Source organism: Lissotriton vulgaris, chromosome 7, assembly GCF_964263255.1.
Source record: "Lissotriton vulgaris chromosome 7, aLisVul1.2, whole genome shotgun sequence".
NCBI classification, from domain to species: Eukaryota; Metazoa; Chordata; class Amphibia; order Caudata; family Salamandridae; genus Lissotriton; species Lissotriton vulgaris.
Window position 1 is genome coordinate 441,406,741 of NC_141695.1, and position 27,308 is coordinate 441,434,048.

The 27,308-nt window shown below is 41.8% G+C and overlaps 1 protein-coding gene across 1 annotated transcript in view; it reads right to left on the minus strand.

Moving 5' to 3' along the window:
• The window catches only part of LOC147701810 (transmembrane protein 11, mitochondrial-like), a 206,064-nt gene that overhangs the window by 59,975 nt on the left and 118,781 nt on the right, over positions 1 to 27,308 (minus strand). The window lies entirely within an intron of this gene.

Genomic DNA, 27,308 nt, shown 5'->3' on the forward strand with positions numbered 1-27,308 from the left:
CAGCTCCTTTCTTAAAGGACGAACGCAGAAGGTTCTCCTTAGACCTTTTCAATCTGAGAGTAAGCCCCTTGTCTGTGGAGTTCCGCAGGGCTCTGCATTGAGACCACTGTTTTTCAATGTTTATTTGACCCCTCTGGCTAAGGTGGTTGAGTTGTGGGGGGTCAGAGTGATCTCTTATGCTGATGACACACAGCTAATGTTTTCTTTTAGAGATCACTCTGACTCTAGCCTCGCCAGCTTCCGCCACTGTCTAGGCGAAGTTTGCTCCTGGATGGCTGCTAACCATCTTCGCCTCAACACCGATAAGACGGAGGTCTTGTTTTTCAATCAAAAAATCACTATACCTTCTACCTTGTGGTGGCCGACTGTGCTCAATCCCCCCCTATCCCTGTTCACACTGTTCGCAATCTGGGCTTTCAGTTTGACGATGCTCTCTCGTGTGGATCCCAAATAAACAAGGTTACTGCAGCCTGTTTTTGGAAACTGCGTATGATGAGAAAGATCTTTCCATATCTGCCCATGGATGCCCCTAGAACGGTTACACATGCCTTAATAACATCACACTTGGTTTATGCCAACAGCCTCTACGCCGGGGCCCCCCTATATCAAATTGAACGCCTACAGATCGTTCAGAACGCGGCGGCAAGGCTGATTGGCAATATCCCTTACCGTCAGTCGGTTGCATCCTATCGCAAAGAGCTACATTGGCTCCCAATCTCCAGCTGCATTCAGTTCAAGATGCTGACTCTTGCCTTTCGGGCCCTTAATGGGTCAGGACCAGGTTATCTACGAAAGAGACTAGTACTCTCCCAATCGGTCAGATCCCTGCGGTTTAACAATTTACGTCTCATTATTGTCCCTCGGTTCCGTCGCTCCAAAATGGGCGGCAGAGCTTTTGCAGTTCTGACGGTCAAACTTTGGAACAGCCTTCCTTTAGACCTTAGGTTCATTCCGTCTGAATCACTTTTTCGTAGCCGACTGAAGACTTGATTATTCTCCTCTGCATAAGCACGACTCCCCTTTCTAGCTTACAGTCTACAGCGCCGGGACACCCCCGTTGGGGGTAGCCGTGCGCTTTACAAGCTTCATAAATAAATAAATAAATAAATATAGGAGATCTTGGGTAGTATCCTATTTTAGTAGTTACTCTAAGATTATACCAAGTTTTTGCTAGGCCCAGCAACACCTTCAGTTTGATCTTCTTGAAAAATTTGGGGTCTCCAAACTTAAAAAGAAACCCCATCTGCCCTATCCCTTCACACTGTAATAATGTTGTAAACATCAACCCGATGTCTTGATCTGATGGAGTTTTTAGTAATATTCGGGCGTGTGACATTTAAAAGGCCCAGGCATAAATCTGGAGGTCTGGGCCTGCCAAACCACCCTTCTCCCTAAGACGCCTTAATTTCTTCCAGGCTATTCTTACACATTTGTTCTTCCAAACAAATGACGAGATATCACTCTGCATCTTCGCTATTAGTGAAGTTTCAAAATATAGTGGTATACTGTTAAAAATAATAGTCAACTTAGGTAAAATGGACATTTTGACTAGATTTGAGCGACCCAGTAGTGTCAATGGGAGATGACCCCAAGAGCCCATTAATTTCCTACACTCTTTAGCAACTAGGGTAAAGTTTGTAGAAGCGATCAGGTTTATATCCTTAACTATTCTTATGCCTAGATATCTCATGTTACCACAAAGTTGCACAGGAAGCCCTGTTGGTATGCTATTCCGCAGCATAACCTCAGTCTTGGTGGTGTTTACTTCATACCCAGAGATGTTACCAAATTCCAATGCTAAATTTATGGCTGTCGGAAATGCTGTGCTGATATCTGAAGTCATAATCATAATATCGTCGGCATACAGGGACACATTTTTTTCCCAGTCTCTATATTTAAAAGGTATGATGTTATTTTCCTCCCGAATTTTTTGAGCAAACGGCTCAATATAGAGATCAAAAAGCAGGGCAACCCTGTCGTGTACCCCTTGTAATAGTAAATGGTTCAGACAAACCGCCATTAACCAAGACTCAAGCAGATGGATTGTGGTATAGGAGTTCCACCGCTCTGCGGAAGGCCCTACCCACGCCGAATTTTTCCAAGGCCTCCGACAGATACAACCAGTTAACCCTGTCGAAGGCCTTGGTGGCATCCAACGTGAGAATAGCCAAAGGTAATGAGGAGCTAGTTGCTATATTGATTGCTCCTATCAAGTCGTACGTCAGGTCAAAGAGCTGGCGACCTTTAACAAAGCCCTTTTGGTTGGGATGTAGGACTGAGGGAGCAACCTGACCCAACCTCTTAGCCAAGAGTGACGTGAAGATCTTGCAGTCAGTGTTGAGTATTGAAATAGGGCGATAAGAGCCGCAGTCGGAAGAAACCTTGCCTGGTTTCAAAATGAGTGTAATCGATGCTTTATTCCAAGATATGGGCGGTAAATCACCCTCCAGCAGAATTTGATTAAATAATACGGTTAGAAAAGGAGCAATATCTCCCGCAAGATGTTTATATATCTAACCGGCAAGCCATCTGGCCCCCCTGCCTTACCGCTTTTGCTGTTATGTATAGCAGTCACTACCTCTTCTTCCAATATTGCCTGATCTAAAAAGGCCCTTTGTTCTGGGGAAAGTGATGGCAGTGAAATGTTACTCAGCCACTTCTTTATATTTTCAGAGGAGATGTTCTTGTCCTCCTGGTATATGGTCTGATAGAAATCTTTAAAGGCAGATCTTATTTCTAAGTCCGAAGTTACAGTACCGGAACTAGTTTTTATAGACCCGATATTATTACGGGTCCGTTCGGTTCTATCTTTCCAAGCATGTAATTTACCGGCCCCTTCTCCAAATTCAAAATGGGCCAGTTTACTTATTTCCCACCTTTGGAGTATGCGTTGATTAAGTACTGAAGCTAGTTGCCCTTTAAGTTTCAGCAGCTCCTCCTGTTTAGCCGATGTAGCAGAGTCAGAAGCATTGTTGAAAGTATCTAGTTCAGTCTGGGCTAGCAATAGGTTAGCCTCAATAGATGGCACTTCTTGGGTGTACTGCCTCCTTCGGAACGTAATTTTGTTCTTAATAACCCCTCGCAAGCGTCCCATACAGAACTTGAACTCGCAGAACCGATGTTAACTAGAAAAAATTCTTGCGTTTCTGCTCTAATGTACTCCAAGTCATCTGGAGATGTAAGGAAAGACTTATCAATAGACCATGATCTGATTGGAGGTTGAATCATTACTTCAAGATCTAAAAGAACCGCCGAATGATCCGACAGATGGGATGATAGGTAGGTAACACTCTTTGTTAAATTAAGCAAAGCTCTACTTACAAGAAAGAATTCGATCCTGGATCTATGACGATATTTATAATTTTGAAAAGAAAAAACAGTTTTCTGTCTTGACCTCACCCTCCAAATATCTATAATACCGTATTGAGACATGGCTTTGAGTAAAAAATCTCTGGATTTAGACAAGGTATTTTGTCGACTAGAGGTAGTCTTGTCTAATGAGGGGTCAAGTACAATATTAAAATCTCCTGCTATTATGACCTACATTCATCAATCACTACTAAGGGTCGTAGAGGGAATAAAGCTAGCAAGTATCAGAACCCATCTGAAAAAAGGGGTAGAAAGGCTAATTGGTCTAATTTGAAAAAAGGGGGAGCGTGTGGGCCCCCGGTCCTGGAAAACAGGCTGGAGTTTGGGGGAGAAGCCCAAGATACTATTGCAGTGAGATCTGAAGTGGTCAAGTCGAGCAATACCAACAGCACCAACGACAGCAATAGTGCCAGTGCCAGTGCCAGTAACAGTGCCAGTGCCAGTAAAACGTCATTAAAAAACCTCTTCCTACCTCTCCTCTGAGGCGAAGCCCAAACGAGCGAAAAATCTAAGAAAGCAAAAACAATTCTTGATTCAGGCTCCAAGATAACGCCTCCATTGAGATCTTATTTTAAGGTCATCCCTCAGGTTTTGAATCTGGCGCAGAGCAATCCCTCTCTAGCCTGCACATCTCCGGTTATAACTCCGAAAATAGTTACATCAGGCAGTCAGATTTGATTTGATTTGATTTGATTTATCAATTTATAGAGCGCGCGAATGCCCGAAGGCGTCTTTAGAGTGTAGTTCACTAAATATGGAGGTGGAGGCCCATAATGAGGATCAACCTTGCGTGAAGGGTTATGTATCTACTGATTCTATCTTGACAGATGTTAACTCAGCTATCCTGTCTACAGATGCATTAGCAGAGCAGGGTCTTGAGAATCATAATAGTCTTAGTGATTCCCTAGCTCTTCACAAGACTGTCTCAACTCCCACGGTATCAATTAGTTCTGCGGAAACAGAGGTCTGTAGCTTTCCTGGTGAGCGTATAAGTCAGGAGGCTGATACAAGCCCCGAGCCAGAAGAGACAGGGTATCAACAACTCGAGTATCTTCCAAATGTAAATCAAAACATTCAGCTGCAACCCACTTATAATCCCCCCCTAGCTCGGACATCCCTCTTGGACTACCTGCTTTTGCCACAAATATACCCCCTGATCTCTCACTCTCCTCAATAACATCTATGTTTTGTAACTTATCGGCTGACATTAAACGGGGGCTCGAGGAGTCATCAAAAATTCAAAGAGAGATCAGGTCCTACTGTGAGTCGCTAGACAGCAAAATAGACGGGCATTTTGCAAGAACTGAGGTGCTGGAAGAAACAACAGCCGCAATGTCTCTTGAACTGGAAAGTGCTAAGGAGGATATAGTTAAACTCAAAAGAGAGGACATCGCTCTAGCTGATAGAATGGAGGTTCTGGAAAATAATGCGAGGCGCTGCAATATTTGCATTTTAAATGTACCCTAAGGAAGTGAAGGTTCTAACATTAAGTCCTATATCATCCAACTCCTTAAAAGATCTCTCAATCTAACCCATACAGAGGAGGAACTGAATACAGACATCCAGCGGGTTCACAGGGACCCCTTCAGGCGAAATCTTCAGCGGACGAAGCCCCGGAAGATACTAGTTAACTTTCATACTTTCTTATTGAAGGATCATATACTCAACTTAGCCCTTAAACAAAAATCCCTATCTGGAGGTGACTTCACTTTTCAAATAAGATCTGATCTCTCAAGGGCTACCCTGGATAGACAGTGGGAACTGGGCAGGAGAATGGAGGCCTTCAGGAATCTGGGTGCGTCAGTCCAGTTGAGCTTTCCTGCTGCTTTGAAGATTATGTTTAGTAATAAAATATATAACATCCGCACAGTTCAGGCAGCAGATGATCTATTGATGAGTATTGGTACTCCCAAAAGTTGAGGCCGGGCCAGGTCAGGATTGGGCTGGGGATTGGGGTATGTCCACTCTTTCAGCTTGCGGGCTTGGGTATTGAGTCTATATATTATAACTCTATCTTGATCTTCCCCAGCTTTCGGTTTTCCTCACTCTTAGAAGCTCATAAAGGAAAGAAAAAAAATAGATATAAAGAGAGAAAGAAGAAAGGAGAGGAAGGGTAAAGAAAAGGAAGAAGAAAAAGGAAAAAAAAGGGAAGGAAGGAAAAAAGAAAAAACCCTGAAAAAAATAAAAAAACGAATTAATTTTTTTAGTAGAGTTATAATACAATAAGAAATTTAATATCAACAATTAAAAAAAAATCACAAAACTTAAACATCTCATTCCTTGAGGAATTTATTCCTGATTTTCGGGAGTAGCTATAATAAGTTAAACTATAGGCACATTTAGTTAGTCCTCAACACCATAACTAATAGCGCTTCGTGGGGCTTAGAATGGGTTAGGGGTACCAAACCGGACGTGTTCCGGTGGACAAACAAGGGTTCCTCAAGGGAGGGTGGGCTGGGTTCACGTGGTTGAGGGTTAGGGTAAAAAAGTATAAAATGTTTCTCATCTCTGAATTGGTTGTTGACAATGTCATTCTTAAAAAATGGACAGAATACATATCTCAGATATATACCAAGGGCTATAAGCTAGTAAGATCTCGCCTCACTAGATACATCAGCCATGAGTACTATTAAGATTCTCTCCTGGAATGTTAATGGCCTGCGCACCAAACCCAGATCTAACACGATATTACAATATATACGTGATTTTGATGCGCAGGTCATTATACTCCAGAAGATACATCTGGTTGAGGCTGAAGTGCTCGACTTGGTAAATAAAAACAGTTGGATAGATTTAGCTGTTACCACTTCTCAAGCAGTTAATACCAGAGGGGTTACCATTCTTTTCAAAAAAACAATTACTACTAGACTCATAGAGCAGAAAGTAGATCCCACAGGTAGGTGGGCCATTGCGACCGTTGTGATAGGTGGCTCACGCCTTACGATAGTGGGGTATTATGGGCCTAACCGGGATGACCCCTCTGCCTTGGTATCATTATTCTCTGAGCTTTTGCACTTTCCAGAACCTGTCATAATAGCAGAAGATTTTAATATTATGAAGAAAAATTAAAATACATTTCGACCATATAGCTTTACAAAAATTATATACATTAGGGCAATAAAACAGTAAATGAATGAGAGACCCTTCAGCAGAATGACCAGACCAACATGTTGAAGAGATTAAAACTATGTAAGGGCAATGGTGTAATAACAACTCTATTGTAAATAAAGTACAGAGATTGTGTAACATTTGCAGCTTTGGAAGTCTTAAACAATTTTTGCCAGAATTTGTCCCATTGAGCTACAGATAATACCAGAGATAGGTCTAATTCCCATTGAAGCTCAACAGCTGATTTACTCCTAGTGCCTTCTGTAGTAGACAACATTTTATAAATAAAGGAGGCACTTGGATCAATCGACCCCCGCAGAAGGTAACATGGAGATTTGATATAAGGAGGTAACAGGTGTGAAGGAAGTAGGAATGGGATCAGAGATAAAATTCTGTAAACATTCCTGTAATATGGGAGCTAAGGTATTATATTGCTGAATACAGGAATCTGATAAGTGAAAGGTCTCTTGTAATTGTTGAAAGGAGAAAATCATATTCATAACAATTATTTGGTAAACATAGCAAAGGCCCTTCTCTTTCCATTGTTTGTAATAAAAGGATTTGTGTCGAAACTTTATGCACTTAGCAAAGAAGCTAAAAAAGATTGATATTTAGTAACATTTTTAAAGAAAAGGGTATGTAAAAGGCATTGAGAGTGTTTCAAAATTGGGTATTTAGAAATAAAAGTACAATTATACATGCAGTAAATATCTCTCAATGAGAAATCATTTAGCAAAGAGCATTCAACATTAACCCAGGATGGTTTAGATATATCCTGATATTCTGCAGTTAAAGCATAACATTGACAAATCCGAAAAGCATTATGGTATAATTGAAAATCAGGAAATCTTACACTCCCTTCAGTTTTGGGACGAATCAATTTGGATATAGCAATACGTGCATGTTTATTATTCCATAGAAATTTAATACATAACGAGTTAATCTGAGAGAAATAATATTTAGGGATTTTAAAGGGTAACATAGATAATAGAAACAATATCTGGGGAACAATCATCATTTTAATGGTATCAAGTGTACCCCACCATGATAAAAATAAAGGTGACCAAAGATTCAATAAATTAAAAATTTTAAGTTTTAAGGCATTAAAATTAAAAAGTAATGTATCACGAATATTAGAGGAAAACCATGTACCTAAATATTTTATTTTCTGGGGCACCATGTGAAATTTGTTGAATCAAACAGATGTCTGTAAGATGAAGAAGTTAGGGGTAAAATCTCCGTCTGAGAGAAATTTAATTTGCAACCTTAAACCTTAGCGAACGCAGAGATCTCTTGTAAAAAGGGGGGGGTAAGGAGGATACAGGATTACACATATAAATAAGAACATCGTCAGCATAAGCAGACAATTTCATGTGATGTGATTTAATTTTAAAACCAGTAATTAGAGTTACTTCTAATATGTTCAAAAAAGGGTTCTAAGCACAACAAAAAAAGTAATGGAGAAAGGGGACAACCCTGACGAGTACCTCTTTGGAGAGAAAAGTAAGAAGAGAAGAGGCCATTGACAAAAACACAAGCTTTTGGATTATTATATAACAATTTAACATATGAAATTAATTTTGGACCAAAGCCAAACCATTTTAGTGTGTGAATCATAAAATTCCAATTAATACGATCGAAAGCATTTTCTTCATCCAAAGATAAGGCAGCTAATGGAAAGGGATATTTTTTGCTCAGAGCTAAAATATTAGAAAACATTCTATCATTATCAGAGGCCAGACGACCTTTAACAAAACCAGCTTGGTCAGGTTTAATAATGAAAGGGATCATATTTTCCAAACGGGATGCCAAACTTTGCAAATAATTTACAGTCATAGTTAAATAATGAGATAGGGCGAAAATGTTTGCAATGGGATGGGTCCTTATATGGTTTGGGAATTACAATAATAAGAGCTTCTAAAAACGTTCTACAAGCCTTAGAGTTGGATATGAAATCATTAAAAAGTGCTAATAATTTGGGAGAGAAAATTGAGGAAAAGGCTAAAAACATTTCAACAGAAAAACCATCAGGACCAGGGGCTTTAGCTTTTTTCATGGATTTGAGTGCATCAGACAGTTCTTGAAGAGATATATCCTCCTCAAGTTGTCGAAACAAATCTGGTGAAGTAGTATGCTTGGGAATATCTCGGAAAAAAGAAGGGAAATCTTCTTCAGAGGATGTAGTTGTTTCTGTGTATAAAAGATTGTAATAGGATTAAAATGTATTAATAATATCAGTATCAGTTGAGAGGAGTGCATTCTGAATGAATAGGTCCAATATTTTTACGCTCTGATTTGACTTTTAGGTAGTTTTCTAACATCTTGCCTGCTTTGTTTTGACCACCGTGATATTTTGATTTAATCTTAAGGAGGAGATTACATGCATCCACAGTGAGAATTTTATTTGGATTGGACTTAGCTTTAATCAATTCTTGTAGTGAGGATGAGGATTTAGATGAGTAGTAAGCATGTTCTAATGTTTTAATAAGAGCTAGAGCTTCCTTATATTTAGCATTCATAAGCTTTTTCTTTTTGGAAGACTAGGCAATTGTGAAAGCTCTAAAAGAGGCTTTGAGAGCATCCCAGTTATTGTGCATTGAAGTATCTAATGAATTGTTAAAATCAAAAAAATCCTTAATAAAGGATGTCACCTCCGATATAAAGGTACGATCCGATAAGAGGTGATTATTAAATCGCCATCATCCTTGTTTGCATGTAGTAGTGGACAGGTCAATAAATGAAGAGGTAGGAGCACGGTCAGAAATAAAAATAGAGCCAATTGCAGAAGTTTGTAGACAAGGTAGAAGAGACTTGGAAATTAAAATATAAGTAATACAAGATTTAGTATGGTGTACAGGAGAATAGAAAGTAAATTCTGTAGTATCAGGATTACATGTTTTCCATGTATCAAATAGTGGACGGGAGGAAATAGCTGATTGAAATGATTTGTGTGTTTTGTCTGGTTTAAATTTGCATTTCGATTGTCCGTCCGAAAACGGATCTAACCAGTTGTTAAAATCCCAACCAACCACAATGTCAGAGTTGGAGATAGGTAACAATTTCAATTTTATGGATTGCCAGAAATCTGGATCAAGTTTTACAGGACCATAGATATTAAAAAAGGAAATTTGTTGTTTATTAATAATAGCATCTACCAAAACCCAATGACCTGAGGTATCAGACTCTGATGACACAATCTGAGCATGAGTAGATTTGTGAAACAATATAGCAACACCACCATGACGATCAACAGCCGGTGCAAAAACAACTTGGTTTACCCATTGGCGTTTAAGTTTGAAAGATTCTTTATCATTATAATGGGTTTCCTGCAAAAAAGCAACCTGGGCGTTAAGTTTAGCCAAATGAGACAATACATTTTGATGTTTGACAGGATGACCAAGACCACGAACATTCCACGAAACTACATTAACCATGAGGTTGGGAAATGGGAAACAGGAGGAAACAGGGACACTGAACTGCAAAAACCACAAAAAGAGAAAATGGAAAGATAATGGTCAGCATGTGATACAAAAGACATGATAATAAATATACAATATATGTTGGACCACAAAGCTAAAACTGAGGTACAATGTAAAACATTTTTAAAGATTAAACGGTTACCAAAAGACAAGGCAAAAAAGAAAATCAGAGAAGAAAAGAGGAGAAAGAGAAGGGATACATAAGAAAGAGGTAGAAGATGAAGAAAACAGATCAAGGAATAACAACCAGATCTGTAAGAAGAAAAGAAGTCAAGGAAGGAGAGGCATAGTGACGCCAGAGGACACGGACCTCAGAAACAGGTAGAACAAGGAAGAAAAGGAAAAAGATGTAAACAGAGAAAACACAAAATTAAGAACAGTGAAAAGAGAACAATGAAGAGTTCAAATGAACAATCTTAGTGCAGAGAAATATCAGTCACTAGTATCCATTCCATTAGAGGAAATGTTGTGAAGATATCATTTCAGTTTCTCCGGATCATCAAAGGAGCCAGATCGACCATTATGAGTAATTTTGCATAAACATGGATGGAGGATACCATATTGGATATTTAGATGTCTCATCTGAGGGCGCAAAGCAAGAAATTCTTTGCGACGCACATTTGTTGCGTTGGAAATGTCCTGTGAAATTAAATGATTATGGCCAAACCAGGTAAGACGGCGTTTAAGTCATACAGCTTTTAAAACTTGCATCAACTCAGTAAATTCAAGAAAGAGCATTATTATTCCACAAGGCTTTGTAGCAAAAGGAGTAAGACGACCCAAACAATGTGCTCTCTGTATGTTGAGGGGAGACGTTGAAGACGTTGGAAGATCTAGAAGTTCTGGAAGGAACTTTTGTAGAAACGCTACCATATTGGACCCTTCCATATTTTCTGGAAGCCCATAAAGGCGTAGATTGCTCCTACGATTTCGATTTTCAAGATCCTCCGTATGGATTTTGAGCTTATGAATGTCTTGTTCCAGGGAAGGTATCTTTGTGGATACATCTTGTATGTTACTCACACGTTGTTCCAAGTCCAGAACTTTACTTTCCAGAACAAGCCATCTCTCCTCAATTTGTTTCGCTTTTCATTGGTCGCAGTCATAAAAGGTTGAAGACCACGAAATTCATCTAAGATAGTGTCCAGGACAGGATTCTGAGAAGAATGAATGGGAGAAGGAGGATCATTCTTATGACGTTTGGGTTTAGTTGCGGTAATTGAAGCTCTAGCAGAATGAGTATCATTAGTCATTGTGCTATGTACCAAGAGTCACCACACCGCTAGAGAAAGTAGAAGATATTCTCACTTATTGTCGCGGTAATCCAAAGAGAGTATTATTTGATATAATAATATTGTCGTCAAGGTGAAAACAAGAAGCAAAGAGATCTTCAAAAACATAGAATGACCAATGAAATCGTGCAAGAGTACCTCAGAAAAAACAAGTGTGGTCAGTTGAGAAAGGCAGCTCCATGACCACAATGTATGGGGAAGATCAGAAGGAATAGATAAGCAGGCAGCTACTATAATAGCATTAGAAACCTATTTCAGGTATCCATCAGAGGGAGAGAAGTACATCTATTACTGCATCTCATGCTAACATGTGGCTAATACTACTTGTGGGGAGATAAATATATATATATCTGGTAGACACTGGTATCAATTATACACTCCCTTTAGCAAGTAGCATGGTAAGTAGCATGAATAGTAATTAATTTGACTACCTCAGAATCTCAAGACCTTGAAAATAGTAGTTGAAAATAAATATTTCAGGTCGTGGCGTAATGGTGTCTTAAGAAACGAATATTATGCGCCAGAGTCTTAAATGTTCAATGCATCATTAACTGTGTACTGCAACATTTTGCCACTGTAAAAGGAATTAAATGCGGCCAAATACGCTGATATATAGACGCGAGCGCAACCACCCAAAATGGCGGCCGCTAGCGACTCTGACAGGAACAAAACTCCTTGAAGGAAAAGCAGCTTACAGTTGGCAAGATTCCATTAGAAGGAGAGATCTACAGCTACACTAGCATGTCATATTACCAATATTCCTTGTGGTGTGAGAAGCATAAGACTGTAGTCGCAGGTCAAATAACATTATAAGTGGCACGAATACAAAATGAAGTGACTCCCTCAAGTGCTTGACGAGATGTTAACTTGAGAAAAGAGCACAATATGGCAAAGTCTTAAAAGTTTAATGGTTCACCAATGTGGCACTTCGGCATGTTGTTCGCTTAAAATGAAGTAAAATGCAGCCGAATATGAGGAGATTCAAAGAGACGCGAGCGCAGCGGCCTAAAATGGCGGCCACTCGCGTCTCTGACAGGAGCAAAACGCTGTGAAGAAAAAAAAACATCTTATGCGGGCGAGAATCTATTCAGGAACGCGGTCTGCAGACTCACCGCGGCTTCCGATTCCAAAGCCCAGCAGTTACCCGCTCCAAAGGTAGGAAAGAACATCCAGAAACAGCTTCTAAGCTCCGTGATGTGACGGAGCTCACGTCGGGTCCACATCAGTAATTGCATTTTCTTCCCAACAGGAAGTGCACTCAGAACATTTAAACCCATAAAGAATTGTGCAAAACCACTTGGCCCCCTAAACGGTTGACAAACTCTCGAAACCTTCAAATCCCACATCACACTTCCTGCAGCTAGAGCACGCAGGGACGCACATCACACTCACAGACTGCACTGTGTTTTTGAAAGGCAGTAGTAGTAAACTGACCGCCTACTAAATGCATAAATCATGGGAAAATTAAGGGAACACCGGGCAAATTAAGGTGATTGGAGGGACGGTGGAGGTTCCGAGCTATACAATTCCTCCAACAACTTGCAAACACAAAGGGGTCTGTTACTTACATCTATACCAATGCACAAAACAAAACCTGGCAGTTCATTTATTGTAAGGCTAAAAGTTATTTTTAATAAATGCAGTTTTACTTTCTCTAAAATGAATGTCCATTGGTATGTTTACACAAGTATAGATTGTGCTGAAAAGTGTTTGTGCAACTAGTGCTTTTTAAAGGCCTGTCTTAAGGTTTTTACTGTGGTACTAAGGCAAGCAAGAGATACCTTGGACGGTGGTGTGCATCCGCAATTTGATACTAATCCAGTTGAGGTATGTAATATATGGAAAAAGTTACTTACTTGTACCTGTTTGCATCTTGTCATGTTATAGATTCACAAGCTAGGCACTAGTAATCTAGTCATGGGGTCTGTATACTACAAGTTATTAACCTCAAGATTTGAGTTTGGAGAATAGCTCATGCTCACATAGCGGAAACCCACAATGTATCAGCACACATACTCCACTTTAAATTACATTTTTTTCAACATCGAAATAGGTATGTTAGCTTGTGTGTGTCCAGATGAGATGCATAGTAAAGGTAAACTAACAATCCCTCCAATATCCCTTCACAGAGAAAGTCAGTGGCGCATGCGAGTCTATAAAATGACAAGTCACATACCACTGGTTACAGGAAAGTAACATATGCCATATACAGCATTTGTTTTTGGAGACCACATGCTCTGCACCGACTTAAAAACCTGTGCCTCAACCCTGTTTGTTGATGGAAAGTGGAGGTAGATGTAATTAATGTTTCAAAGTCTGTATAACCCAATTGTGCTTCTTTTCTGTCTTGAATGACAACACTGTAATGTTTTGTGAATGTGTGAGCAGATGACCACGTGGCTGACTTGTGCATATATATCTAGGAGTGCGATATTACAAAAGCCATGGTGGCTCCCCTTTAAAGTGTAGATGGTGTCTGCCAAATGGGCACAAGATTGTTTGCACACGCGTAACAAATGTGAATGCACCTCACAATCCATCTGGCTATGCCTTTGTTTTGGAGACAGGTTTTTCGAGGTGTATGCTCAAACAATGAAAAACACGTTTGTTTTGTGCTAAGGTCTAGACTAGTCCTGACTATTATTACATGAGATCCCACTTGACATCTAATAAATGAAATATCCTTTCTGCCATGCTTAAAGGGTTTTGAAAGAATGTTGGAACCTCAATAGTTTGAGTTGAGAAGGTGATGCAAACCTTGAAAGAACCACTTTCTGTTTGTGTACGTGGATGAATAGTTCCTCCACTGATGGCGCTTGGAATTTACTAAGTCTGCGCAAGGAAGTGACTGCTATCAGAAAAGCAACTTTCCGCTACGTCAGTAGGAGTGTAGTGGCTTAATCTATATATCCATAGGTATTTAGTTCAATGTTCAGATCCCAAGTGAGAAGACGCATTGACCTAACTGGAATAACTGTTCCCAACCCAACCATGAAGGTTTGACTAGCAGGGATAGGCAATGTAGACAATAGATCTCTCCTAGAAGTGAAGACTATGGCGTAAAGGAATCCCAGTATATATGATTGAGTTGCATTGAATGGATCTTCAGTGGTTGCTTCACAGTAGCGAACTAAGTTTTCCACTTAGCTGCATAGCAAACCCATGTTGTGGAGTGATGTGCTTTAGTAAGAATATGCACACAGATCATGAGTTTAGACATGTAAATTCTAAGATTTCAGGAACCAAATAGCTCAATTGAGTAATTGTGGATTAGGGTGAATATATCTGCCCGCCATGCATAGTCAACAAATATAGGCACAGTGAGTTTGGATTGTAGCTGAGTGTGTTGCCTGAGGCACTCCCATTTATTGGAACCACGTGATGACCTTTCTCTACCATTATTTTTATTGGCCTTTAGGTGTTTTCCTAAATGTACGAAATCATGTTTCCTGCATGTGCCTTTTTTCTTGAAGATTCATTCTTATAACCTTGTAGTTTTAGAGTGGGAGAGCTTTCACAGAGTAGAACAACCTTGTCAAGAAGAGAACGTGTGGGATGTGCATTTGAAAGCATGAGAGAGAGAGGTGTGGAATGTACTTCTTGGTCTCGGAGTGCAGTGTTCTAAACAGCGGTGCTCAAATGTGCATTATGTTGTTCATCGGGAGATGAAGTGTCATGTTATAGGCAGTAGTGCACAAGTGTGCATTGTGTTGTACATTGGGAAGTATTATGACGTTCTTACTATTGGCTTTGTCAGGCCCTCATGCCATCATGAATTCTGACTCTGTCTAACTTGAGCTTTGCATACACACACAGGCCTCCAGATCACTCAAGTTGTTTAGGTTATCCACGTTCAAGGTTGTTTTTGGAGATTGTTTTCTGTACAGTTGGAGACTTTTGTAAGCTTCATTAAGATAAGGAGCTGGAACATGTGAGAGCGCAGAAGGAACCAAGAGAACTTGTTTGCCTTTGGAATGCTTGTATGCAGAGTGGCCAACTCCAGTAGGTTTCCTTGGCACAGAGGACATCCTCGCAGAAACTTCTAGTGCTTTGAGATTTTAAAACTATGGTTTCTTGACTTGGAAACCAAGATTTTGGACCTGAAGGATGGACACATTTACTTTAGTGTAGCAGAACTTGGCTTGCCGAGGCTCTTAACCCCGGCTGTGAATCCACCAGTCTGAAATGGGCTAAGATGCAGTGTTTGCAGCCGGTAAGGTGTTTTATTTTTGACTATTGACTTTGTGATGTGTGAGTTAGTCTGTGTGCACATTCAAGTCTCCAGTGGTAAAAATCAACTGAGGTGTTTTCATTGTGATGTGTGAGTGTGTCTGTGTGCACATTCAAGTCTTCAGTGGTTATGATCATCTGCTGTATTTAGTGTATATATCTTTCTGATTTCTTGCAGTGGACATCCATATTATTACCTGCTTGTATTTTTTTTCATGTATTTTATTCCATGCATTTAACACTTGCATTTGCCTATTTATAAGCGTGATATTATTGCTTGCACATATATATATACATATTATTCATTTGTTATGCATCAGTCCCCTTCAACCCGGACTTTGTACCTGTTTTAAACTAAATATTCATGCTGCTGGTTAATTCTAGTAACAATAAGGGCTGGCTCTAATCAGTAAGGCTGAGCCTAAAACTAAGAAACAAGGGAGAATTGCTAATACTGATACTCAATTTGACTCAAATTTGTAGCCAAAGTACAGACTACAGTTCAATACTTTGATGTGCTATTCAATAGCTGTTTATTCAGAGACAATTTGATAGTACACATTTTAGAATTAGTGTAACAGATCAAACAATTTTGTATAACAATAATGAAAATAAGGACACAGCAAGTGGAATAAAACCTCATGTATACCATCACTCACTACTCATCAGACATATCACAATCAAACCACTTACATTCAAACATTCAACCTAGGTACCTCACACACTATGGAGGGTCAATAAACCAGTAGGTGAAGTACTGGGTCTGCTATATGATCTAAGACAATCCCTGATATTCTCAACAATAGACTATGAAAAAATTCAGTTAAGTCATAGAATTTTAAACATAATCACCAAATTTTCAGTGTATAAACACAAATAAAGATGGAAAAACGAAAAATACAACCAGCAGACCCAACGGCCTACGCGTTTCGAATCCCTATAAATCTCAGGATTGTCTTCAGGGCCAATCAACTCTGTAAAAAAGAGAAACAGAGGGAACCATGTATCTGATTTGTAAAATCAAGAAAGCTGATGAGGTGACTACACCTATACACCACCTCAGGTTACCATCTTACTCAGCTTACCAGTTAGTCTTTAGCCAATAGGTCGTATTCAGAAGTGTAGACTCCTAGAGCAATTTCAAAAAGGAGAAAATAGAAAAGAAAAGGGGGGGGATGTGTCAGCAGGGCGTATTTTCAAGAGACCAATATCTAATTAGCATAGGGCGGCGTTTCTCAAAATTTACCTATGGGGGAGTGCACCATGTCCTCAGCTGGCTGGTAACGAGTCTTCAGCGCGCTGTAGTTGAAATGGGGACCTGCTGGAAGATCAATGTGTCAATGGCTCAAAATATTCAGAAAAGCAATGCATTAACAACCAGGCTTCAAGGGACCAGGGCGTGTAAAAACCGCAAAGTCTTACCGTGGAGGTCTAAGCACGGCGCCGCGGTCGAACATGCAGTGAATGGGTTCAAAGTCGGGCGTAATCAGGAAGTTCCAATACCGTAGTGTCACTCTAGCGGAGAATAAACAATACGAATATTTGTAGTGGAGTCCCCAATCACAGGGTGAATCAATTCACGGCTAGTTGACAGCATTCTTACCGTGCGAACGCCGGGAAAAGCAAACCGCGCCCTTGAATCAATCGGCAGCGGGTGCGCTGTGGATTTTGCGGATGCGCCGGAGATGCAGTCTCTGGGAAATGAAGTGCAGGACGCGTCGTTGCCGGGGAAACAAAGTGGTAATAACGTGATTTAATTGAACGGGCTAGCCGCAAGGAGACAAGTGTAAACTCGCCTTCGCATCCATGCAGCCAGCACTAAAATTGTTAAAAAACAGTATGGCTTTGAACGTTGCGTAGCATGAATCAGGTACATGACAGCAGGGATGGCTGGGACGTGTAATTCGGTTGCGTACGGGAAGAAGTACTTCTTTCTTCTTTCTTGACAAATATAGTCTTTAACATAGCAATTAAGACAAAGCAGTAAAGACTTTCAGACAGTTTAGTAACTACACATTATATATAGTGATACTCTACAAATTAGTCAAGGAAACAATCAATGACAGTTACTAAATCCACCATCCACACATTTATATTTATATATCCACTCATTCTTCAATGCAAAGTAGTGTATTTATAATACATATTTAAATATCAAAGCAAACCACATTCACAGGATGATGTCATCAGTGATGCCATTTGAGATGTCATCAGTGATGTCACTGACCATGTCATGAATGATGTAATATGTGACATCATCAGCAGTGGATTGCGGGCGCGCGAGTTATAGTGAGTACAACTCACTATAACGGGGGAATTTCAATGGTTTTGTATGAGTAAAATGTCCAGCTAACTATAACTGGTGTGAAACCTATGTTTTTTTCAGTGAATATATATAAACATATATATATTACCTACTGGCGGTCGCCAGTAGGTAGTTATAGTTAGGATTGGCTACCATAGGAAATCCGCAACATTCTATTGGGAATAACTCTGGTGTCGGTTGAGGAATTTGCGTGTAATTTTCCAAAATTTTGGCCAGCTCCGCTCCTTCCCTGGAAGTTTCGGGGGGATTCGTGAAGTGGGGGCTGAGAAAAAAGGGGGGTCCCAAAACGTGTTTTCCCCATGTTAATTTCCATAGGACGGTCTAACAAATCTACAGCCCGAACCGCTGAATGGAATTACGCAAACTTGGCAAAATTGTAGGGACTGGTACGCAGATGTGCCTTTGCTATATTTGCTGAAAAGTGCTCCAGTGGTTTTTTTGTAAATTAACTTCAAAAACACATATATATCTATATTACAGGTACGCGCGCTACGGGAGTGCGCGAGCGGAAAGCTGATTGGCTATCGGTGTCTGTCAACATTCTAAACAGTTCAAAAAGGGGGTGGGGTCGCACACCACTCACTCACCAGCGGGATCGCCCCTAAGGACTGTGGTCTGTGTAGTTAAGTATTCTGCGATGTATCCATCTTCGCCATCCCTGGACACGTGTTTCGGGGTATTTACCCCTCATCAGCAGGGAATAGGCCATCTTCTTATCTTCTGGGGTTGCCGGTGGCTGCCAAATATTGCCAGGTCTAGTACCACACGGGCGCGCGGGTGCGGGGTCCCAGGCTCGTCAGTCCGCTTAAATATTTCAAAAAGGGGGTGGGGTCGCACACCACTCACTCACCAGCGGGATCGCCCCTAAGGACTGTGGTCTGTGTAGTTAAGTATTCTGCGATGTATCCATCTTCGCCATCCCTGGACACGTGTTTCGGGGTATTTACCCCTCATCAGCAGGGAATAGGCCATCTTCTTATCTTCTGGGGTTGCCGGTGGCTGCCAAATATTGCCAGGTCTAGTACCACACGGGCGCGGGGTCCCAGGCTCGTCAGCCCGCTTAAATATTTCAAAAAGGGGGTGGGGTCGCACACCACTCACTCACCAGCGGGATCGCCCCTAAGGACTGTGGTCTGTGTAGTTAAGTATTCTGCGATGTATCCATCTTCGCCATCCCTGGACACGTGTTTCGGGGTATTTACCCCTCATCAGCAGGGAATAGGCCATCTTCTTATCTTCTGGGGTTGCCGGTGGCTGCCAAATATTGCCAGGTCTAGTACCACACGGGCGCGCGGGTGCGGGGTCCCAGGCTCGTCAGCCCGCTTAAATATTTCAAAAAGGGGGTGGGGTCGCACACCACTCACTCACCAGCGGGATCGCCCCTAAGGACTGTGGTCTGTGTAGTTAAGTATTCTGCGATGTATCCATCTTCGCCATCCCTGGACACGTGTTTCGGGGTATTTACCCCTCATCAGCAGGGAATAGGCCATCTTCTTATCTTCTGGGGTTGCCGGTGGCTGCCAAATATTGCCAGGTCCCGCTGGTGAGTGAGTGGTGTGCGACCCCACCCCCTTTTTGAAATATTTAAGCAGGCTGACGAGCCTGGGACCCCGCACCCGCGCGCCCGTGTGGTACTAGACCTGGCAATATTTGGCAGCCACCGGCAACCCCAGAAGATAAGAAGATGGCCTATTCCCTGCTGATGAGGGGTAAATACCCCGAAACACGTGTCCAGGGATGGCGAAGGCAGATACATCGCGGAATACAAAACGACACTGACCATAGTCCTTAGGGGCGATCCCGCTGGTGAGTGAGTGGTGTGCGACCCCACCCCCTTTTTGAAATATTTAAGCGGGCTGACGAGCCTGGGACCCCGCACCCGCGCGCCCGTGTGGTACTAGACCTGGCAATATTTGGCAGCCACCGGCAACCCCAGAAGATAAGAAGATGGCCTATTCCCTGCTGATGAGGGGTAAATACCCCGAAACACGTGTCCAGGGATGGCGAAGAAAGATACATCGCGGAATACAAAACGACACTGACCATAGTCCTTAGGGGCGATCCCGCTGGTGAGTGAGTGGTGTGCGACCCCACCCCCTTTTTGAAATATTTAAGCGGGCTGACGAGCCTGGGACCCCGCACCCGCGCGCCCGTGTGGTACTAGACCTGGCAATATTTGGCAGCCACCGGCAACCCCAGAAGATAAGAAGATGGCCTATTCCCTGCTGATGAGGGGTAAATACCCCGAAACACGTGTCCAGGGATGGCGAAGAAAGATACATCGCGGAATACAAAACGACACTGACCATAGTCCTTAGGGGCGATCCCGCTGGTGAGTGAGTGGTGTGCGACCCCACCCCCTTTTTGAAATATTTAAGCGGGCTGACGAGCCTGGGACCCCGCACCCGCGCGCCCGTGTGGTACTAGACCTGGCAATATTTGGCAGCCACCGGCAACCCCAGAAGATAAGAAGATGGCCTATTCCCTGCTGATGAGGGGTAAATACCCCGAAACACGTGTCCAGGGATGGCGAAGAAAGATACATCGCGGAATACAAAACGACACTGACCATAGTCCTTAGGGGCGATCCCGCTGGTGAGTGAGTGGTGTGCGACCCCACCCCCTTTTTGAAATATTTAAGCGGGCTGACGAGCCTGGGACCCCGCACCCGCGCGCCCGTGTGGTACTAGACCTGGCAATATTTGGCAGCCACCGGCAACCCCAGAAGATAAGAAGATGGCCTATTCCCTGCTGATGAGGGGTAAATACCCCGAAACACGTGTCCAGGGATGGCGAAGAAAGATACATCGCGGAATACAAAACGACACTGACCATAGTCCTTAGGGGCGATCCCGCTGGTGAGTGAGTGGTGTGCGACCCCACCCCCTTTTTGAAATATTTAAGCGGGCTGATGAGCCTGGGACCCCGCACCCGCGCGTCCGTGTGGTACTAGACCTGGCAATATTTGGCAGCCACCGGCAACCCCAGAAGATAAGAAGATGGCCTATTCCCTGCTGATGAGGGGTAAATACCCCGAAACACGTGTCCAGGGATGGCGAAGAAAGATACATCGCGGAATACAAAACGACACTGACCATAGTCCTTAGGGGCGATCCCGCTGGTGAGTGAGTGGTGTGCGACCCCACCCCCTTTTTGAAATATTTAAGCGGGCTGACGAGCCTGGGACCCCGCACCCGCGCGCCCGTGTGGTACTAGACCTGGCAATATTTGGCAGCCACCGGCAACCCCAGAAGATAAGAAGATGGCCTATTCCCTGCTGATGAGGGGTAAATACCCCGAAACACGTGTCCAGGGATGGCGAAGAAAGATACATCGCGGAATACAAAACGACACTGACCATAGTCCTTAGGGGCGATCCCGCTGGTGAGTGAGTGGTGTGCGACCCCACCCCCTTTTTGAAATATTTAAGCGGGCTGACGAGCCTGGGACCCCGCACCTGCGCGCCCGTGTGGTACTAGACCTGGCAATATTTGGCAGCCACCGGCAACCCCAGAAGATAAGAAGATGGCCTATTCCCTGCTGATGAGGGGTAAATACCCCGAAACACGTGTCCAGGGATGGCGAAGAAAGATACATCGCGGAATACAAAACGGCACTGACCATAGTCCTTAGGGGCGATCCCGCTGGTGAGTGAGTGGTGTGCGACCCCACACCCTTTTTGAAATATTTAAGCGGGCTGACGAGCCTGGGACCCCGCACCCGCGCGCCCGTGTGGTACTAGACCTGGCAATATTTGGCAGCCACCGGCAACCCCAGAAGATAAGAAGATGGCCTATTCCCTGCTGATGAGGGGTAAATACCCCGAAACACGTGTCCAGGGATGGCGAAGAAAGATACATCGCGGAATACAAAACGACACTGACCATAGTCCTTAGGGGCGATCCCGCTGGTGAGTGAGTGGTGTGCGACCCCACCCCCTTTTTGAAATATTTAAGCGGGCTGACGAGCCTGGGACCCCGCACCCGCGCACCCGTGTGGTACTAGACCTGGCAATATTTGGCAGCCACCGGCAACCCCAGAAGATAAGAAGATGGCCTATTCCCTGCTGATGAGGGGTAAATACCCCGAAACACGTGTCCAGGGATGGCGAAGAAAGATACATCGCGGAATACAAAACGACACTGACCATAGTCCTTCGGGGCGATCCCGCTGGTGAGTGAGTGGTGTGCGACCCCACCCCCTTTTTGAAACATTCTAAACAGTCCAGAGAGTCTGCCATCTTGTGTCTCGGTAGAACCGAGACACAAGAGGTGAAAAAAGAAAGGGGGATATAATTAAAAGGGGGCAGAGTAGACACCCCCTGACCCCCTAGGTTTTCTGAGGGGGGCCTAAAAGAACCCTGAAGGGCAAAAAAACTTTTTTTTTAAAAATATTTTCGCGGGGTAAGCGCTGGGTGCGTTCCCAGGTGCGCGCTCCGGTACGCGCACCCTGAGCGCACCACTAGGAAAACAGAATTGTAAAATATGTAAAGAATACAGCTCTTTTTTGAGAATTGGAGGTAGTTCTGAAAAGAACTTTTTTTTTTATACTTGTTTATAATGACTTTATATTTTTTTAGTATTTTTTTCAGGGGAAAAACAATACCAGGGATTCCAAAACTGCTCAACATGAGCAAAAAAAAGATGAAAAATTAGGGACGGAGAGGGCAGCGGTGTTCCTGTCTCTTCATAGCAATGAGTTCAATGCTCTGCTCCCCATAGCAGAGCAGTTCATCACAGTCCACGCATAGAAATTTTATGCCTGCAAAGACTGGCTGCACGTTAGGGATCATTCTTCCACGTGGTGTTCCAGGAGCTGTTACTCTACCAGTGGAGGTGCTGCCGCCATCTCTTCGTGCATTCTCTGCCAGGTCTCTGACACTCTCCCTGGCAAAGTTATTTGGGTGTATTCTCTGGACATGCCTAATTAAGGTGGCATTTCCAAAGCTATATTTCCTATTAGGATTGCCTCTGGATAAAGTAGTGCCACATATCTTGCAGGTTACCTTAGCATTATTAACCTTTTTTTTTCCTTCAGGGATGTCAAAAAATTTCCAAATGAAGTGGTCCTTTGTTTTGTGGTGAGGAGGGTGCTCAGGCAAAAAACCATTAGAATCACTGCTGGTTGACTCTCTTTCAGCCATTGCTGTAGATGAGAAAACTTTGAGAAGCAGATAATGCACAGAACACCTCTTGTTCTCTCCAAGTACAAAGCAAAAGTGAGAGAAATGGGTGGGGTTCTCAATATTTGGAAAACAAAATGTTCTGAACCAATGAAAAGTGTAATTTTAAGGACACATGGCTTGACGCGCTTACGCTACGCGCCCCGGAGCGCTTCCCGGGCTCTTACGGCGGTGCGTAGCAGTGATGTTTTGCTCGTTTTTCGGGAATGCGTTTAAATTTCAAATACGGTTCCTAAATATTATAAATAGTACTTTTATATATTATTATTTACTTTTAATACCAACATTTTTTTATTTTTTTTCCGATCGCGATTGGGCGCTCTTGCTGCGCGTACCGGCGCACGCCCTGGTACGCGTACCGTGAGGGCACCGGTGCACAAATAATAAATAATTTTAAAAAACATATATATGAAAAACATGTAAAAAAATAGTTTTGAACAAATATAGAATTAGGAAATAATAAAAAAATTAATAGATATAATAATTACCTATCATTAAAAAACAATATTTCACTTAAAAATTGTAGTTTTCAAACTCGTTAAAGTTACGAATTAGCATTTTAAAAAAGTTGCAAATTCACTGAAAAAACCATAGGTTTCACACACGTTATAGTTAGGAATTAGCTTTTCAAAAACCTTTGAAATTCACAGAAAAAAACCATAGGTTTCACACATGATATAGTTAGGAATTAGCTTTTAAAAAACCATAGAAATTCTCAGAAAAAAACCATAGGTTTCACAATCGTTATAGTTAGGAATTAGCATTTAAAAAACCTTTGAAATTCACTGATGTCATTTGAGATGTCATCAGTGATGTCACTGACCATGTCATGAATGATGTAATATGTGACATCATCAGCAGTGGATTGCGGGCGCGCGAGTTATAGTGAGTCCAACTAACTATAACGTGGGATTTCAATGGTTTTGTGTGAGTAAAATGTTCAGCTAGCTATAACTGGTGTGAAACCTATGGTTTTTTCAGTGAATTTCAAAGGTTTTTTAAATGCTAATTCCTAACTATAACGAGTGTGAAACCTAGGGTTTTTTCAGTGAATATATACATATATATATATGTATATATATATATATGTATATCTCTTTATACATTTGAATGTTGTTGATTTGCGATCTGGGAAAGCCTTTTTGTTTGAGATCGTTGCACAAATAAAACACCATGCCTTATTCTGAGAACAGTCTTTGATGTGTCTCGATTTCTGAGAGTGAAATCCCTTTCCAGATGGTGTTTTTATTGCTTTATGAAAAGGATCAATAGTGGCCACTGGCACTCCTGTTTAATGAGTAGTTCTCTGCTTGAATATTGCTAGAATTCAAGTTATCTTCTTGGGCGTGCAGTTCGGACATTCTGTCATCAATTTGGAAACGTGTTTATAATTCCAAGCGTTTTTAGAAGTAAGCTAGGTCAAAATAACCTTTGTCCTTTTTCTATAGACACAGGTGTACAGTGATACAGTCATCCTCGAGCACAAGAATTAACGTTATAAAATCATGTGAGTGTTTACTCTTTGAAAACGCTTTTGAGTCACAAAAAAACCCTGCTATATGAACGCTTTCACGTGTTTTAAGTTAGTCCTTCAGTTTAAGTTAAGTTCATTAATCAGCATCGTTCAAGATCTTTCGCTGAACCTAGGGAAGTAAACCACTATTTAGCTTTGTGTAGAGGTTTCACCCGTTAGCCTTAAACCTTTCACATTAAACATCTAAGCATCGAGTTATTGTGTACCTAGAGATTTAGCTTTCAGAAAAGTGAGGAAGTCATTCTATCAGTATTTGTATATTATCATGCTGGTGTATTCAAAACCTAAAGTGGCTGTTGCCAAGAAAAATGAAGAGATAATATTTAAAGTGATGTATTGTTGAAATATATTTATGTTCAATGTTTCTTTTGACAGAGGCCCCTGAAGAAGGGACAACGGTCCCGAAATGTATCGGGCCAACCAGCTCAACAATTGTTGAAAGTTTTTATGATGTTTGTATGAATAGCAATACAATGCATTAGAAAAATGTGTTTTGGAGTGTAAAAACGAATACGATTATCAACACGTGTGAATGGAAATAAATCAAACAATGATGATGAAACCAGTTAAATAAACATGAAGATCATGTGATAACACAACATAAGTTTGTAGAAAATATTCTTTAAAACCAGATTAGGGGTAAAAAAAAGTTCATTTTGCTGTGCGCTCGGTAAGGTTATGATATTTTATCACTAACCATACGCATCAAGTTTTTATTGCTTTGCCATGTTAGTGCCTCCGTGTGGGAGAGCGGTATTTTCTATTATTTGGGAGGGCAAAGGAATACACTGAGTAAACATTTTGAGTAACTATGAGTAACCTACATGGCTGCACATTTTGTTAACCGAATAGGTTACCCACAAAGCATTCCCCTGGGATTGGGGTTGTGGGAACCTGGATGTGAAGAAATGGTAATTTTTGTTCTGAGCTGTGGTGAACAGATGTATGTCTGGTGTGCCCCATCTTTAAAAGAACAAATTGAGAATCTTGCAATCCAGCTGCCATTCATGAGTGTACCCTGACTGTGTTTGGAAAGTGCTCTGACAAAACATGTGTGCCACTGGAGAATTAGTGCCCCATTGTGACAATCTGAGACGGAAGTAAGAAGGGAGTTCCTCCTCCCATATATTAAATGGTTGTCAAATTGTCTGTCTGTATTAGTCCATTTCCCACTCGCAAGTTTGTCTGCAATGCTTACAGCAAGAGAACAAGAGAAACACTGAATTTGATTCCAGTATATTGATATTAGTGTGTTGTTCCACAGTGCTCCATTTCCTTGAACGGTAAAATGGAACATATGGAATCTCCATCCCTGAAGAAAGCAGTCCATCATGTAATTTGATACCAGGGCTCTAACAAGCATCAATCAATTGTGAAATTTGAGTGTTCCACTATAGCAGGTTGTGCTTGACAACAGTGTATCTTTCTAATCCGAAGACGATTGTTCCCATTGTGCTGTAAAACACTCCTGCAATGAACACATTTGCAAAAGTGCATTCGGAAAGAACTCTATGCATGAGATAATAATGGTCAACAATTTCAAAACCATTTTCAAGATTGAGTTAACTGGAAAATTGGGAATCGGACTCAGAAAAGCAGGTACTCTCGCTCCGTGCTGGAAAAGCCTGTGAAAACTAGGTATTCAGTGTTGTGCCCAGATACATTTTCCACAAGTAGTGGTTGCAAATTTTTATTTTTTTACACTGAAAGCAAACCCTGGCTGGAGAAGCATAGTAGTGTTTTTTGTGTGTGGGGAAGCCACAGCTAATCTGGTTTCGCCTTCACCGTCTAATCAGCTAGATAAGAATATATATGCAAGCCTTTGTGGCAGAAAGAAGCCGCTACCATGTAAGGCATGTTGCGAATACTCTGACAGCAGGTAGAAATGAGAATCAATAATGCTACCGTAAACTAGAGGAATTAAAAATTACATGGGTGCATAGGAATATGGAAGGAGGAATACATGAGGTCAAGTACAGTGAGAAAGTTGACTTTGTGTAGAAGCAGAATCACTTCCTGCACGCTTCTCATCTTCAAGTGGACAGTCTTAAGGAAGGTATTGTGGACCCACTGTTCCAATTTAAGACACCGAACACGATATTTCTGTGATATTAGAATATACATGGAATATATTCCTTGACCCCTTAGATGTAATGGGTCTTCCTCAACTGCCCCTCTGCTTAACATTGAACAAATTTCTTTGAGCAGAAGCGGTAGGTGTTCGCCGTTGAGCTTGTACTTTTGGGGAGGTATATTTGGTGGTAGGTGCATGAACTAGAGCGAATAGTCATGCTGCACTAAGACACACTTGCCTGGAGTTATTGTCCCCTACTGCTGAGGGTAGCCTTTTAACATCCTCTGAGAGCTTCTAAGTGATCTGAGGTTATGCACAGTCACTGCATGAATGAAGAGGAAGCTCTTTGGAAACTGGAGCCTCTGACACAAACTTTATAGTGTCCTTATAAACATCCTCTTTCACAGAACTGCTTTTGTGGGCTTGCTGCTGCTGTCTTGGATATTTTGGAAAGACCAAATATATTTACATGGCTGTATCACACCTTCAGCCCGAGCCATATTTGTTGGCATAGATGATGTTGCTGAAGAGCACTCATGGATTTGACAATATTGGTCACCTTAAATTTCTCAAGTGCCTCTTTGCCGGATGGTGGGTTCTTGATAATGGTAGGTAGGCACCTAATACCAGAAACAAGGCCATCGACACGGTACTGATTCCTAAATTTGGTTTCTATAAATGAGTCCCTTGCCCAACCCTTGGAATGTGAAACCG